Source organism: Protopterus annectens, chromosome 5.part1, assembly GCF_019279795.1.
Source record: "Protopterus annectens isolate FY-2018-M chromosome 5.part1, PAN1.0, whole genome shotgun sequence".
Lineage (NCBI taxonomy): Eukaryota > Metazoa > Chordata > Ceratodontiformes > Protopteridae > Protopterus > Protopterus annectens.
Genome location: NC_056736.1, coordinates 707284566 through 707302046, shown reverse-complemented (window position 1 = coordinate 707302046; position 17481 = coordinate 707284566). Strand labels below are relative to the sequence as shown.

At 41.3% G+C, this 17481-nt stretch overlaps 1 protein-coding gene across 1 annotated transcript in view; it reads right to left on the bottom strand.

Moving 5' to 3' along the window:
- The window catches only part of FREM2 (FRAS1 related extracellular matrix 2), a 1424491-nt gene that overhangs the window by 1401418 nt on the left and 5592 nt on the right, over positions 1 to 17481 (bottom strand). The window lies entirely within an intron of this gene.

Below are 17481 nucleotides of genomic sequence, written 5' to 3'. Positions count from 1 at the left end.
AGAGGGCTACGGACTTCACACCTCTGACTGAATCTGTTTTGCAGGTTGTCCAGCATAGTGCCCCATACATCTGCTCTGGTCCTCAGATGCTTTGTGTTGTATTGTTACTATAAGGCTACATGTTGGCCATACCTCTCAAACTCTTACAGCCATTAATGTGGACAGGGCCATATATAACAGTGGGACATAGGCCCAAGCATGGGGACATAATTTCAATATTGCTTATACAAACCTAGACAGTTGGTGGAATGGTTTTGTATTAGCATGCATTTTCCAATGGGTATGAAGTCTGCATCTCAACTGTCTGTTATTAGTTTCTCACAGCAACCTTTAGTGATTTGCCAGTAGTTTGCCATAAAACTGCAAATGTCATGACAAACAGAACAGATATATCAGCCATAAATGTGGACATTCTGTTAAACTCTGTACATTTGTGAGGTATGGATGGTGCCCACTGACTTGTTGTTAAGTACTAACACAGTTACATAACAGCCTTTATATCCCGGTGCTACACTGAATTATTACAACCTGCTGTTCTACTAGCCACCACCTAGGTTACTCATGGCTGTGTATTGTCCATATCTGTACCCCCCTGTCCCTTCATTGTCTTTGTCTTTATCCAGATTTCTTGCGGTAACAAATACTGACATATGGGCAGTCTATAGAACTCCATAGGTGTAGCTCACATGCAAAGCAGTAGGTGCTGCCAGTCTCGAACCATGTACCCCATCAACCATGGCAATGTACTTACCCACTAAGCCAAGACAGCCACCAGACAGGGCAGTTTACTTCCTGACACTGTCAACCACAGACAAATATAGCACTTTGACCCCTGCATATTGGGGAAATGGTATATATCACTAGGTTAATTGTGACAGCCCAGGGATTGTGTTGTCTGCTGCTATTACTTTACAAACATACTGTGACTGCAGTTGTATGGGGACACAGGTATATTGGGGGTAGGGGACTCTAGCATTGACAGTCAAGCATCTGTCCTGTGACCCCACTGTATGTCATTCCCTCACATAGTGTATTGAGGTTTGCTGGCTTGAGGCCTACTGCATATTAAGGGTCAGTCAGTATTGGATGGGGAGTTCCTGTTGTCTCATACAGCTGTCAGTTGTCTGCAGCTATCCCAGTAGCTCACTCTATTCATTGCACACATGCAGCAGGTCCATACATATGCTAACACAATCTACTACTCCATTCATTTGCTGCAAAAAAGAGTGACTTACCTTGTGTTATCAGCGCTTGAGATATCAGTACTTCAGGGCTGTCTCTGTCTGATGCATGCCATACACGGCCAATACATGGTAAGTTACAGGTTGTGTGGTGTGGCTGGCATCCTTTTTACTATGTATGTGAGTCAGAGTGAGGTGTCAGTCCCTAGGACCCTAGGTTGTCAGTGCATGTGCTATGAGTTGCCTCTTTGTTAAGGCCAGGGCATACTGGGCATGCCTACATCTGCCTACAGGGATAGGCTCAGGAGGTTCATCCTCTGAGTCCCCCTGTGGCAGTGGGGACCTTGGCACTGGTGAGGGGATGTGTGACCCTTCCCTGTGATGTTCCTGCCACAGCTGTTTCCACAGGATCATATTGTGTAGCATGGCACATACTGTGAACATGTGTGCACATGTGGGAGGAGAGTACTGCAGGGCTCCATCAGATATATCGATCCAGAGGAGCTGTGAATTGAGCAGCCCAAAAACACACTCTATGATGTTCCTAGTTTGTGCATGTGTCTCACTATGGCATTCTTTGGTAGATGTGTGTGCATTTCTGATGGGTGTCATCATCCACGGTTCTAATGCATAACCAGTATCCCCCAGTACATGGCTGTATGGGATGTCCCCCCGGCAAACGTCTGGTACAGCTCTGAAGTGTGCCAGATATGGGCGTCGTAATAGTTGCCAGGGCTGCCAGCACACACATTCATGATAATGCCCTGGGGTCACTGCATACGACCTGGTAGTTGATGGAGTGATACCCCTACCCCTTGCAGCTGAAACAGACCCTACCCTCTTCACTAGATGGTGCTTTGATGTGCAGTCTATGGCACCCAGTACATCAGGGTAGTGTGCTACATGGTGGAACAGATGAATATTGCTGACCCACTCTTCAGAGGTGCAGGGTAAATAAATGTGCTGACTGGAATGTGCTTGCATGGCATCTAGGAATTGGTAGAGTACCCTGGTGGAGTAACCTATGAACCTATGGATGCAGATGCCTGTGATATCCCCATTGTATCTCCAGTTGGTCTTTGAAAAGTATCTGTAGCTAATATTCTAAGGGCTACACATACCTTTGTTCCTCCTGGGATGGGTTCCCCTCTGTTGGCGCTGGGTCTGAGTTAAGGGCGGCAGAGCTCAGTGAGTTCTTCTAGTATGCCCTTGTCCACCCTGTAGCATTCTGCAATCTGCAGCTCATGTAGCCGCTGGAAGGTTACCCTGGGTCTGAACACTCTTTTCTTCCTCAGTCAGGGCCTGTTGTCAGCATCATCATCTTCACTGACCTTAGCCTCAAGCACATACAGATATAGCAGAGCAGTAGCAGCCCCTATCATTTTGTCAGTTAAAATTCCAAAGTGTGTACTCCAGTGGTGCAGAGTATGTGGTAAAATCAGACTGTAGGGTGTATGCATACTTTATAGTGGTGTGCTGCAGTTGCAGCCTTTGTTATTGGCTCATTATGCTGCATTCCATGTGATAGGTATATCCCTGGGGGGTTGAATGGGCCAGTGTCTGTTGAACATGGGTTTATCAGTCATTTCTACCTGATTGGCTTTCCCAGGCTATTTAACTTTTTTTCCCCTAATTCTTTCACTGCTAAGCACTGGGGCACAGCTCGCAAACCCGCAGTGCTAGTGTAAACAAGGCTCAGCAGTTTTGACACTCCCACAACCATGACCACACTCAGCTTTTCTTAAACTAGCTAAAACATGCTGAGCAGCATCAGAGCCCCCACTTAGCTGTGCTTAGCTGGGCGGAAACAGGTGCCACTGAGCTCCGATCTGCTTTAACAAAGTGTGACACACCCCCTTTTGATGTCAGCTACCTGTTCTACCACTACTTACGTGGTTTTAGCCTGACCATGAGTTGTATCTGTGGACAATGTAGCCCTTTTTGCTATTCAGTAACCCCAGCTCATTTACATACAGCTAATTGAGTATACCCTGGATACTTCACTACTCCAGAGCCTGCCTCTTTAGCAACCACTGACACCTGCCATTGTAATACTCTGCATGCTGGGCACTATAATGCAATATACTGCCAAATATGTACTTTTCACTTTTTTACACTTTTTATTTTTTTTTCATAATGGTGTGTATTTTATTGATTTGCATTGCTTTCAGGACTCACTGGCCACAGTTTTGGCCATTTGCATGCCTACAGTAGCTTATTCACCCTTTTCCCTAGCCTTTTACAGCCCCTGTGTGAATTTTGCAGTCCGGTACATGGTTTGTAGCCGCGTCCATTTCTTCCACCAACACGGCATCTACATGGGTGCCTTTCTGCTTATTGGATCACAAATCAACCTCATTTGCATGGTTTTCACCAGCTTATGAGGTGATTTGCATTCCACTGACACTTTCATGTCCACACACTCCTGCATGGCTCTCAACCCTGTTTCCTAGATCGCCCGGTCGGCCATGTTCCATGTTCAGGTCATAACACTACACGGCTTTATTGAATTCCACCTTTTGTTTTGCATCTAAAAATTATTTCTATACTGTGTTAAGGTTACATTTTTATAAAAAAACTTAGGATTAGAATTGTAATAAAAAATATTTGATTTTGCTTTGATACTCTTGTCCCCACATAGCATTAAAATTATTCTGTCCCTGGTACACATAGCCTTACAAGTGTTTAAAACCATTTTCTGTGGCAATCTCATCCTTACAATGACATGAAAACATTCTGTCCATAGTAACCCTGTAATTTTCTGTATGCTAGAAAATATTCCATGCAAAGTGTACTAAAACCAATCTGTCTTTTAAAGTGGCCAAGGTTATCCCGGTTCAGGTCATTACGTCCTTGCAGTTCTCTAAAACAAATCGAATTCTTGTTATTCCCACCCTCAGGCAGACCTCAATTCATTCTTTCTCTCATGCTTTTGCTTTTCTGGTGCCCTGAAATAGCTTGATCCATGGTAGTGTACCATCCCAAGGGACAAACTTCACAGACATCTGTAAAAAATCTAAAGTAATACTTATTTAAAACCTTAAAGTGTCAATGCACTGGGAACATATGTTTTACCTAAGCAATTGTTAAAAGTGTGCATCTACGTCTTCCAGTCCTCCAATATAATATCCACTTCTGATGAGTTCACCCAGGCATATCTCCCACCTCTTCTCTAGAAGACATAACACAACCTAGCCAACCCCTTTCAATTCTCCTCACCCAGCCTTACCCCCGATCCCCAGTATCCAAACAACATTGGACGTAGCTTCCTTTTAATGTATGTATTTTCAGGAATTGTTACTAACTTTTTATAAGTTCAGCTATTAATCATCTTTATGGGTAACTCTTTCTGCATGTAAAGTTGTTCACGTATATGTTTTGTGCAGAGCTTTTCTTCCCAGCCCGCCACTGAAAAGGGGTTTTGCATCCAGTCAGACCTTCCTGGTCAACAAATGAAATAAATAAATAAAGTTATGTACAAACCTCTTACTTATTGCTTACTAGGATACTTTTACATAGGATTAAACTGTAACATACTTCCTGCCTTCACTTTTTTATTTGTATGACTCTTATAAACTACAATGAGTTGCACTCTAACCAAGTATTCTGTGCCATTGTTTAGATTAATCTCCCAGGCAGAGCCTGAAATTGGTGTAGATGGAACACTGCTCCACCACAGTCAACAAATATAAATACAGTAAAACAAACATATATATATATACATATATATATATATATATATATACATATATATACATACACACATACCTCATGCACTTCCACTGCAGGTACTTTATTTTTACATTGACCGAAAAACTACCTGTCTCAGGTGCTCTCACTCACAGCCTCACAATGGCCTAATCTTATTTGATCAAGGTACCACAGCCTTATACAAGCCTGAGAATATTGTTATCTTAGTACTATTATTCTTACATTTGCCTGACAACACTCAGTCTATAGCAGCTTCATGTTTACGGTGCTCCAAGCATATTTCACCCATGATGCTTTCATACTTGCACCACTCCAAAAGCATTTAGTCCCTGTTATGCCCCTTTTTCTCTGACCTAAAGGCATTCCATCCTTGCCACTTCCACCTTTACACTAACCTGAAACTCCCTTTCCTATAATGGTTTGAAACCAACTAGCTTCTGGCACTGTCACCTTTATCCTGACCCAAAACCATTCCACACCTGTTAATCCACCTGCAATCAAGCTCAAAAATCATATGAGCAATGGCACTTCACCTTAAGACTGTGTTGGAACTATTCTATCCGTGGTGCATCACCACTTTAGTAGAGTTAAAACATTCTGAACCACACACTTACAATCACGTGAAATCTTTACATCCTTGGTACTTCTGCCTTTACAAGGACCTGAAAATATTTCATCCTTGCATTCCCCCCAAAATTACATTTTTCTGCAACCACTCTTATGAGTGTTGCTCTGCTTGTTGAATCCCTGGTGGCTGAGTCCCAGATGATCCCAGTCATCTCATTGAAAGGACACACATCAAGGGATAGGGGGTTGGCATAACGGTTAGGTTGTTTACCTGAGGGATAACAGGTACAGTGTTTGATTCTCACCAAGGGACATTGGCTAGACTTAAAATGACCCACAAGGGCAGTTAACCTAGTACTTACTTATGAACCTTATGAACATGACCACTGACCTAGTATAAACGTTCACTAAGAGTACCACCACAAGCATGGATGTCTGCAGGGTAGTGGAATCTGTCCTATACAGGAACTGTTCTGTTCCTATATAGGACAGATTTTAGAATGTTGCATGTACATTAAGTAGCATGCAGTTGTGATTGTGTGTGTTTGTGGTTTATGAGCATGAGAGTTGAGTTCTGTGTTGTGGATTTAGTGAATGGTTAAAAGAGTGCTGTGTGTCTCTGAATTGTGTGTGTTTCACCAAAAGGTAGGGGACTGAGTGTTAACCACATGTTTTATAATATGTGCATGCAAGTAAGTGCATATAAGTTATCAGGTCTGCTGTGTGTGTGTGTGTGTGTGTGTGTGTGTGTGTGTGTGTGTGTGTGTGTGTGTGTGTGTGTGTGTGTCTGTGTGCATGCATGCGTGTAAGTGTGTGCAATGTTTGTAATATGTGTATGGAAGTGAGTGCATGCAAGTTATCAGGTCTGCTGTGTGTATATGTGTGCGTGTGCGTGTGCTTGTGCGTGTGTGTGTGTGTGTGTGTGTGTGTGTGTGTGTGTGTGTGTGTGTGTGTGTGCGCACATATGTATGTGTGTGTGTGTGTGTGTGTGTGTGTGTGTGTGTGTGTGTGTGTGTGTGTGTGTGTGTGTGTGTGTGTGTCTGAGTAGTTTACGGAGTATGTAGGTTGTACTAGAAGCACTTGAGATGCGTGCATTGGTTGCTTGTGCAGTCTGTGTGCATTTATGTGTGTGCATGTGCAGGTGAACTAATGAGTGTGTATGCTGAACTGAAACTGCTTGGGATTTGTGCAATAAGGTGTTTGTGGCGTGAGTATGCGTGTGTCTGAATTGTGTTCACTGAATAAGTGGTCAGGACTTTTTGTTTTGGTGTGTGTGTGTGTGTGTGTGTGTGTGTGTGTGTGTGTGTGTGTGTGTGTGTGTGTGTGTTTGTGTGTTCATGTGCCATGTGTGTATGTGTGTCTGTGTGTATGTGTGTGAGAGTGCACAGTCCTTCTGATGAGTGTGCATATATATGTGTGTGTGTGTGTGTGTGTGTGTGTGTGTGTGTGTGTGTGTGTGTGTGTGTGTGTGTGTGTGTTTTTGAGAATGTACTGAATGGGTGATTGGATTGTTGTGTGTATGTGGTGTGAGGTAGGTGTTTGTGCAACTCTATATCCAAAGAGGCACTCACCCAAGGTAAGTGAAGACATGCGTCTGGAGCGTTTCTCCCCGGGCCTCCGCTGAAAATAGGCTCTGTCCTAATCGGTCTTTCACAGTCAACAAATGTTAAATTAATAAATTAATAAATAAAAATGTGACTCCCAGCATTGGTTATGTTAATTATGGGTGTGCTGGGAATGGGAGGCTTGCTCCTCCACATGAGAAATATGTTTCTGTGTGCTTGTGTGTCTGCCTGCACAGATGTTGAGTGCTGATGCAGTTGAGTGCATGCATTAGACACATACATGTATTTGCAATGAGTATGTGTTTCAGCGAGCAGACTAGTCAGCCTGTGATTTGTGTGTGTGTGCTTTTTTTTAAACTCAACTAGTCTGTTCTCAGTACTGAGTACTACCTTTCTACTGCTTTTCTGCAGTTGCTTACTGTAAGTGCTGCACTGCACTATCTGAACTCATGTCCCAGGTACCCCCACCCTTACACTAATCTAATACTCTTCTGTCTTTAACAGTCCAGTCATTACACTGTTCTGAAACCATTCTGTCCTGATGCACAGTCAGTATACAGGCCTGAAACAATTTGCTCTCTCATTTGTAACTATTACACAGACCGAAAACATTCTGCCCAGGTACAACACTATTAAATAGGCTTAAAATCAATGTATATCTGGTGTATTTGCCCTTAGACTATTCTCATATTATTAAGTCTCTGATACACCTACTATTTCACTGGTTTGAAACTACACAGTCCCTGGTATTCCCAGACTCAAAAGGGACTTTGGATTAATTCACATCTCATGTCCAGTAGTCCATTTCATTTGCATCTTTCATCCATTTTTCAGGTCAAGAGGTCAGTGGCCTAACTCACTTTCTCTTCTGTTTAAAACAGTGAATTTGGTATCTAGTACATTCAGAAATAATTTAATGCCTAACTTAACGCAAGTGCGAGCCTAAATTAGTCTCTAGTTTTCTTTCTCTACTTCTCCTCTTCACGTTTATGATCGAACAGTTAAACTGCGACGGTTGTAGCACTTTCTTTTGCACTCAGTGATGCTGGATAGTAAAAAAACTTGGGATTTCAGTAAGTCTGTGGTAGGGAACATGGCTGCACTGACAAATGGTGGGCATTTATCACACAGGATTACCTTTATGTGTGCCCAACTACATACCTAATGGGCCTAGCTGGAATATGTATCCTAGAATTATCTGTATGTCTGTAAATTTGTCTCCTTGGAGCTTTTCTCCCCGGGCCGCCACTGAAAATGGACATGTACCCAGTTGGACTATCCCGGTCAACAAATGTAAAATAAATAAATACATTAATTCAGCCTATGAGCTGCTAATGAGCTTTATCTTGTAGCCCTGGGTTTAATTCCCATTTGCCTACATTGTGACTTTGAGCAAGTCACTCAGCAAGGTAGCACTTCTGAATTGTCCCTGAAAAACAGAATAAGGGAGTAGTGCCTAGTAAGGGTGACCCAGTTAACAAAGAAATAACAAAAAAGAATACATCAGTGTTATTAACAGTTAGCTGTAAACAGACTAGTTGAAAGACTTTTATCGTGTGCTGTAAGGGATGCCATTCTTAATACAGTTATTAATAAATTTGTTAACTGGATAGATGTGCTGGTCTGAAGACCCTTATCAGCCATGGCTCAGGCCAGATGGTACAAAGAACAAAGTCAACCAGTGGTTAAGGTCTTTGCCTCCATGCACAAGGTACAAGGTTTGATCCTGACCACCGGCCTGTGCCTGTTTGGATTTTGCATGTTCTCCCTGTGTCTCTGTGCTGTTCCTCCCACCTCTGAAAAACATGCTGAGTATTTCCATCTCAAGCTCACCAATGAATGGAGCTGTGGGCAGCAGCAAAGACCTTACAAGGTGCCCTATAGGGGGAAGAATTGTACAGACCAACCTCTTTGGGCATCTATTGTGGTGCACAGTATCCTCAAGACAAGAGAACCTGGATCACAGACTGTGCGCCATGGCAGGGCTAGCCGCTCAATGGTGTAAAATATGGCTCTAGGTGATTCTGTCATGTTGACTAATGTCACCAGAATGGGCATGTGTAGTTACCAGTGATAAGTGGGTTGAGAACCCGACCTATGCCAGGGACACATGCTAATGGTGAGAGGGTTGTATGTGCCCCTATTGGCAAGTGTGTGCCCACCATAAACTCCAGCAACCCTGAGTCAATAAGCTACTGGCCGTCCGGTGTCCAGTTGCCCAGCCTGGGTTACCTGGGATAGCTATATTGAGCGAAAGCTGGACATACAACCAATCAACCTGCCAATCATGAACTGAGAATTGCTGTACTTAATGTAGGTTCACTGACAACATGCAGCTTGGACGTGGATGACATGATGAAATGGAGGAGGTTGAACATCCTATGTATCCAAGAGACAAGATGGAAGGGCAGTGCAGCAAAGCCACTTGACTTGGTATCCAGAGTCTACTACTCAGGAGGAGGACAGGCTAGAAATGGTGTGGGAATTGTGGTGAGGGTGATTCTTCAGAAGGCAGTGAGGGATATCATCAGAATTAGTGACAGACTCATGGCAATCAGATTCCAGTGTAATGATAGGTCAGTATTCATAATCTCAGCATATGCCCCACAGCAGGGTTGTGATAGGGAGGAAAACAGTGCATTCAAACATGCTAGACAAAGCAGGACGACATGAATTGGTGTTGATAATGGGAGACTTGAATGCACATATCAGGACAGACAGAACAGGATATGAGGACTACCTGGGAACACATAGGTGGGACAACAGGAATAAAAGAGAGGCCATTCTAGACTTCTGTGTGACAAATGGTTTGACAGTAGCCAACACGTGGTTCAGAAAGACAGACAATCACAAGATGACATACAACAGTGGCAAACATGCAACTCAGGTAGACTTTCTCTTGGTAAGGAAAGGGCGCTGGGGGAGAATCAATGACTCCAAAGTCATCCCCAGTGAAACAGTTGGCCCACAGCATAAACCATTGGTTGCACAATCAGCTGGCCAGTGGTCAGAGAAGGCTCTAAGGTCAACACAGACCAGGCTGAAGACCTGGAAGTTCTCTGGGCTCTAACACCCCGAAAAGAAGAGGAAATAGGTGAAGTTGAAGAAGAATGGCAGCACCTCAAAACAGCAGGTGTGAAGACTACAGAACAGGTGTGTGGCCAAGCCAGGTATGGAAAAAATGTACATGAGGAAAGTTGGTGGTGGAATGCAGAAGTCCAGGAAGTCATGAAAAGAAAGAAGGAGTGCAGGAAAAAGTGGAAGACAGAAAAGACCGACTAGGATAGGAAGGAATACTAGTGTGCTAACAAAAAAGCTAACAAAGGAATTGCAATAGGAAAGAACAGGGTATCGGAGACACTCTGCCCGCTTCTGGAAAGTGACTCAGGATGTGGTACAAAGAGACTATATCAGGTTGCAAGGCAAAGACAGAAAGATAAAGAAGATAGAAAAGCACCATTCATAAGGGATGTCAGCAACAACCTGCTCACCAGTCCACGGGATATCAAAGGCAGATGGAAGGAGTACTTCCAGCAGCTTCTGAATGAAGAAAATCTAACAGAAGCTGTACTGCCCCAGATATGGCCTGTGATGAGAGAAGAAGATGAGCCCACCCTAGAAAAAGCAAGAACAGCACTTAGGAAAATGAAGTTAGGGAAAGCAGCTGTCTCAGATGAGGTCACAGCAGATATGATAAAGATGCTGGGTGAGATAGTGGAGAAATGGCTCCTGCGGTTACTCATAGCAGTGGAGAGAGAAAGGTGCATCCCAGATGACTGGAGAATAAGTATACTTGTGCCAGTGTACAAGAACAAAGGGGATACCCACAACTGTGGGCAGTACAGAGGCATCAAACTCCCATCACATTGCATGAAAGTTCTGGAGAGGGTGATTGATCAACAGATATGCAGAGTAGTAGAATGTAAGATGGGAGATGAGCAGTTCAGATTCAGAACAGGATGCAACACAGCTGACCCGATGTTTGCAATGAGACAGACAGTTGAGAAGAAAGAGTCCAACTGGGCATTCCTAAACTTGGAGAACGCATATGACAAGGTCCCAAGAAAGCTGATTTGGGCAGTACTGCAGTGATTTGAAATCCCAGAAACATTGGTAGAATTAGTGCAGGTTATGTACAAAGACAGAATGACTCAAGTATGAACAGTGTTCGGTCTCAGAGAGGGGTGCACAGTGGGAGTGGGTGTGCACCAGGGTTCAGCTCTGAGCTGAGTTCATACTGGTGATGGACTACATAAGCAAACAGGTCGGCGGGGACAGAACAACAAAGTTGCTGTATGCACACAATGTAGCATTACAGGCAGACTCTGAGCAAGAACCTCAGCAAAGGGTAAGGGAATGGAATGCAAAACTGAAGGCACGTGGGATGAATCTAAGCACAGACAAGACAGTGGTAATGGCAGCAAACTGGGGAAATCAGAAGAAGCTGTGAATTGAGATAGAAGAGAAGATAAAGGAACAGGTAAATAGCTTCAAGTATCTGGGAGGGGTGGTTGAGGAGAAGGGAAGTCTGAATAAAGAGGTCAAAGCTAGAATCAGAGGGGCTGCAGCCAATTGGCATAGAGTGTCAGGTGCAGTCTATGACAGAAGAATGCCAAAGAAGCTGAAACGTAAGGTGTACAAGACAGTGGTGTCACCAGTACTACTATATGGTACAGAGACCTGGGCAGTAAAGGCGGATCAGATGAAGAAGCTAGAGGTGAAGGAAATAAAGTACCTGAGAAGGGAGGCAGGATGCACACTGTGGGACAGAGGAAGAAATGAGGACATAAGAGCAGAAGCCAAAGTAGCTCCAATACACAAAAAGGTTCAGACGTGCAGAAAATTAGAAGACAATCTGGTAAGGAAGATTTGAGAGAGACGGGAAAAAGGTAAGAGGAAATGAGGATGTCCAGCAGAGAGGTAGCTGGATTGTGTGAAAGAAGATGTTTGAAAGTCAGGCATGAGTGTTGAAGAAGTAAGGAGTGTGGCATTGAATCGAACGAGATGGCAACAGATAACACGATACCCTAACCACATGTAGAAAAAAAGTGAAAAAGGGGGCTGATACTGATGATGATACAATTATTCTAAAGTGTTGGGTACTGTCGGTGTATTGCTGAGTTTTATATCAGTTCAGTGAAATACAGTTTGTCATCACACATACTGACAAAACAAAACTTAACTTATCCATGGAATACTGAAATAAAACTCAAAAACAGTGTCCCATTCACCCCTGACTCTCCCACTATTCTGAATATAATAATATCATGACCGTACAATAATAGGAATAATATGACATTCCCTTAGCCCCACTATTCCAATCTTATTCTAATCTACACACATACACATACACTTTCAACAAAAAGGAAGCAATGAAACATATAGGTCTCTCTCTTTTTTTTGATGAAAGAAATAACTACTGATCCAATCACAGTGCAGACAGAGCGGTAAAACTATATACATACATGGTCACTACTCATAGACTCGATACAATCTCATATAACCTCATTTCGATATCCTCCCATCGTACATCCTCTTCAGAAGTACAGTTAAGTCTCTGGGACAGACTGACCACACAGCTGTTCAGTTATTAGTTTCTTTTTCAGTTCCTTAAACATTTAAAAGAAACAAAAAGCAACTGATATCTTTTGATCTATTAAATTCATACAACTAGACTCTTCTGATGAGCTCTCAACATGGTGGGCACATTCACTATTATAAAGATGGACCTTGAAACCAGGGACAAACTGAATTCCTTAACACAGTCTGGATATGATGAAGCATATTGTCATTCATTTATAACGGCCCTCAATAAGTCACTTTCTGCGAAGAGCATTAACATTGTCTGTCCTCCATGAGAAGCAATCCAAAGGAGGTCAAACTGCACATTTGACACACAATGAAAAATTCCAAATTTATCATGTCAAAAAGCCTGCTGAGAATCCTATCTTTTAACTGTGTTAAAGCATTATATCCATTGGTATAGCATGTGTGTATTTTACTGCACTTAATAAATCAAAAACTGCTAACTCTTTGGTTCATGCCCAGAATGGTAAAAATTTAAAATGGATGCTAAGATTCTTGTGAGATTCACTTAAAAAAGTGAAAAACAATTTTCTGTTTTTTTTTCCATGAAGTGCAGCTATATGAAAACTTACAGATCACGTATAAAGATACTGCAGTACAGCATAGCATATATAAACAAATAATTCTGAACTGAATACTTCTACATGACAATGATGAAAATATTTTAGATATTTCCACGTAATAATGAAACGGTCATATGTTAACCATAAGCAAAGCCACCTCTACCAAGCATACTGATTACCATAATCTCACCAACTGTCACACATATCAAATTGAAGAGGACACTCAACTACAACAGTATCAACTTTTCTTACTCAGTATTTTTCCTGTGTAACTGCCCTAGCTGATTATATCATGGACATGCTACACCATGCAGATCAGGGTTTGATTCTTGCAATCTGCACGTGAAAGCTGTAGAACTGAATAAATCGATTAAAAAAAATATCATGACCAACCCTTAAAATCAATTCCTTGTGCCAAGTAGATTTTATCCAATTAGGTTCTGCAAAACAAATAAAACATACCTCTTGGCAATCAGGCAAGCTATATAATCATACTGTGAATTTTGGGATGAAAATGAGTTAACATGTAATTATAAATAAAATGAAGGCATCTGATTGCATGGCTGTGGTTTTCTTTCAGACACGATTTTAGCCTTAACACTGATGAGAATATTATCACAATCATATCACAAGATCAACTATTCCTGCACTTAAAACGTCTGTCACGTATTTTGAACGTTTTTTTGTCTATCATAGAAATTGATTTTATGAAAAAGTACCAACCATAGGTTCATAGGTGTGTACTAGGCCAACAGCCCTGGAGCTTTTATAGGCCTAGCCCATAGAAGTGCACTGGTATCATGCCACTGTTAGTTCCCAGTGTCTCTATCAAGTAGAGCCACTGGAGTGATCGCCAGGGTGAACTTTCTATTTCCCCATCCACTCATCAAGATTTCTCTTGAAAAGGGCCATTGAGGTGCTCTGCTTGACATGTATAGGAAGCCTATTCCAGAGCATGGGCAGTCTCTGGGTTATGAACCTGTCCCTCCAGCATGTTCTGTTGATTGCGGTAATGAGGTTGAGGTCCCTGGAGTGTGTGGTGCAGAGGGATTGGGATTTCTTTAGGTGTAACATTTCTAACAGGGCTGGGTCAGACATGACTTTGTAAGTCAAGCAGAGATTGCCTCTTAGTAGACGATATGAGACAGAGAAAAGCTGGAGTGTTTTTAGTCTGTCTATGTAGGGCATGTGTTTAAGGCCTAGGATCCTCTTCGTGAGGTACTTTTGTGGCCTTTCCAGCTGTTGCAGATGTTTAGTGAAGTACATACCAAATGGGGCATTATACTCGATGACTGGTCTAATGAGGGAAGAGTAGAGAGAGATGATGACCTCTTTCTTCCTGGATTAAAACCCTTGGTAATGAGATGCGCCACATAGAAGGACTTTCTGACCACAGTGGCAATATGGTGCTTGAAGGAGAGGTTGCTGTCAACCTGTGTCCCCAGATCTCTTTTAACACCTTCAGTTTTCAGTGGGCTACCATCAATGTGGTAATTAGTGGGAACTCAGTTTTTCCCTAAGGAAATGACAACGCATTTTTTTGGCATTAAGCTTAAGGCCATGGTTTTGACCCCAGTCGTTGGTCTCAGTGAGGCCTTTCTGTAGGATGTCTACAACACTACCATTACACTTTAAAATTACAAGCTTTTATATAATTTAATTCTCCAATTTTCTAATTAAAAAAAGTTAATTTTAAAATAAGTACTATGGTTCAGGGCTCTTATTATGTTGAGCCTTTTTCTTGTTTTAAGAAATTGAGAGCTAGAATATTCACAAATGAGAAAAGTTAGGTCACAGATTTGATATAAGCAAACTATTCAATAATCACTGTCCAATACATATGTATACTATTCTATTAACTAAATGTTTCTAGAAAAATAAAAAGGATGTTGAAAAAATACAGTATAAAGTAGCATAAAAAGCGGTCAGTATTCTTTAAGTGGGGATAATGTAGGTTATACCCACCTCTAGTATACACTTCACATAACTGGCCAAACATGCATTACCAACAGCTATAAGTGATGACTGCCACCTAACATTACTGCCCTGCAAAAATGCTGTGCCTTAAAAGTATTTGTTAATTGGGAATGGCATCATTTAGAGCACAGACAAAATGTATATTTTGTTCAGATGTTGAATGTCATTATAATTTTAAATCCCTTTCAATGCCAGGTGATTTGTATTGTAAGGGCATCCTGTTTGCCAACCAGTGCCTGAAAATGAATGCTTGTGAAATACTTCTAACAGCAGATTGAGATGTGTGAGGCAGAATTTAAGGCTGTCTACTGACAGATGAGCTACTCTACCACAGTCTGTTAACTACCTTTTTTTCTAGTTGAATGTTTCTAATCTTATGTGCGAATCTAATGCACTGAGTAAGAAACTGTAATAATACTAATGATAATGTACCTTTACTGAGTAAGAAACTGTAACAATACTAATGATAATGTACCTTTACTGAGTAAGAAACTGTAACAATACTAATGATAATGTACCTTTACTGAGTAAGAAACTGTAATAATACTAATGATAATGTACCTTTACTGAGTAAGAAACTGTAATAATACTAATGATAATGTACCTTTACTGAGTAAGAAACTGTAATAATACTAATGATAATGTACCTTTACTGAGTAAGAAACTGTAATAATACTAATGATAATGTACCTTTACTGAGTAAGAAACTGTAACAATACTAATGATAATGTACCTTTACTGAGTAAGAAACTGTAACAATACTAATGATAATGTACCTTTACTGAGTAAGAAACTGTAACAATACTAATGATAATGTACCTTTACTGAGTAAGAAACTGTAACAATACTAATGATAATGTACCTTTACTGAGTAAGAAACTGTAACAATACTAATGATAATGTACCTTTACTGAGTAAGAAACTGTAACAATACTAATGATAATGTACCTTTACTGAGTAAGAAACTGTAATAATACTAATGATAATGTACCTTTTTCAGTACTAGTTGACAATGCAGTTGGTTTCCTCGTGTCTAAATTTGTTGTGCTGCATTTTCATGATACTATAGCTAAGCAATAGAAACAGAACTCTGAGAAATACTTAATGCTGAGAGCAAGTTAATTATTTTCTTGTCATTTAACTGGAGATGTTAGACTGTACCCAGTGCTAGTCGATTCATGCTGTAAGCTAGTATGATACTAACTTCGGCATACCCTTTGCCATAGATTCTACTACTGGAGGGGGTGACTAGAACAATGCATTATTGCAACATTGTGTGTGTCTGTGTGACTGCATGCACTTACACACACACGCGCACACACACACACACACACACACACACACACACACACACACACGCACGCACACGCACACACAACATTCTCAAGTGTCAACTTTATATGGGCGCATAATTATCATAGTAATAAATCAGGGTCTAGAAAGAAGCACCCAGAATGTATTTTCTGTAGATACCTACACATACCCCTGTCATTATACAAAAAAAAAAATCAATGAACCAATGAATAACCTCCCACTGGCAGTCCGCTGGATAATGCTAACTTGACAAAAAGGAAAATAAACATTACAGACAAGTCATAGCTCTGCTTCTATTTAACAATAATACCGGACTGGACTTTTACAGTGTCTCAATAATCAAACATAAAAAGAAGGTCATGTGGGTACTAATAAAATCTATAAACTTTGTTTTTGTCCACAAAATTCCTATCTTTGACCTGCATTTTATGTACCAATAGTACATGGTTGCTATTAAACACACCCACTAGGATGTGTGTGTACTTTTCTTAAGATTTAAAAACAGTGAACACACCAAGGTAGCATCCTGTTTCCACTCGCGTTCAGAAATGCACATTTGCATACAAAACTGGGAAGAGAATATTTATGTATGTGGGAAAGTGAATATTTTCCTGCAGTTATGTCCATGGATATGATTTAAGATGTCACTGGAACAAGTTTGTAACAGTACATTGCAATTCTGCATGTGTTATACTATTCTGTCAGGTAAGATCCTAGCAGTCAAGAAGTTCTCACAACAGCAACACTACAGATTAATCCCACCTATTGCTTAATACTAATGGGCTTAAACGATCTGTTACTGATACATTTCTGTAGTGTAGTTGCTGATGCCCCCCAGCTGTAATGAATTACTGTCAAGCTGTTCATAAAAAATAGTGTTCCATCTGTACCACCTCACTCCACCCCCATCCATCCTTCTCATTCTACAAAGGTCTGAGCATGCTGCATAGTCAATAATTCTCCTGCCTGCTTTTTTAACCCGAGATAAACTCTGATGTTTGTGCTCTGAGGTATAAG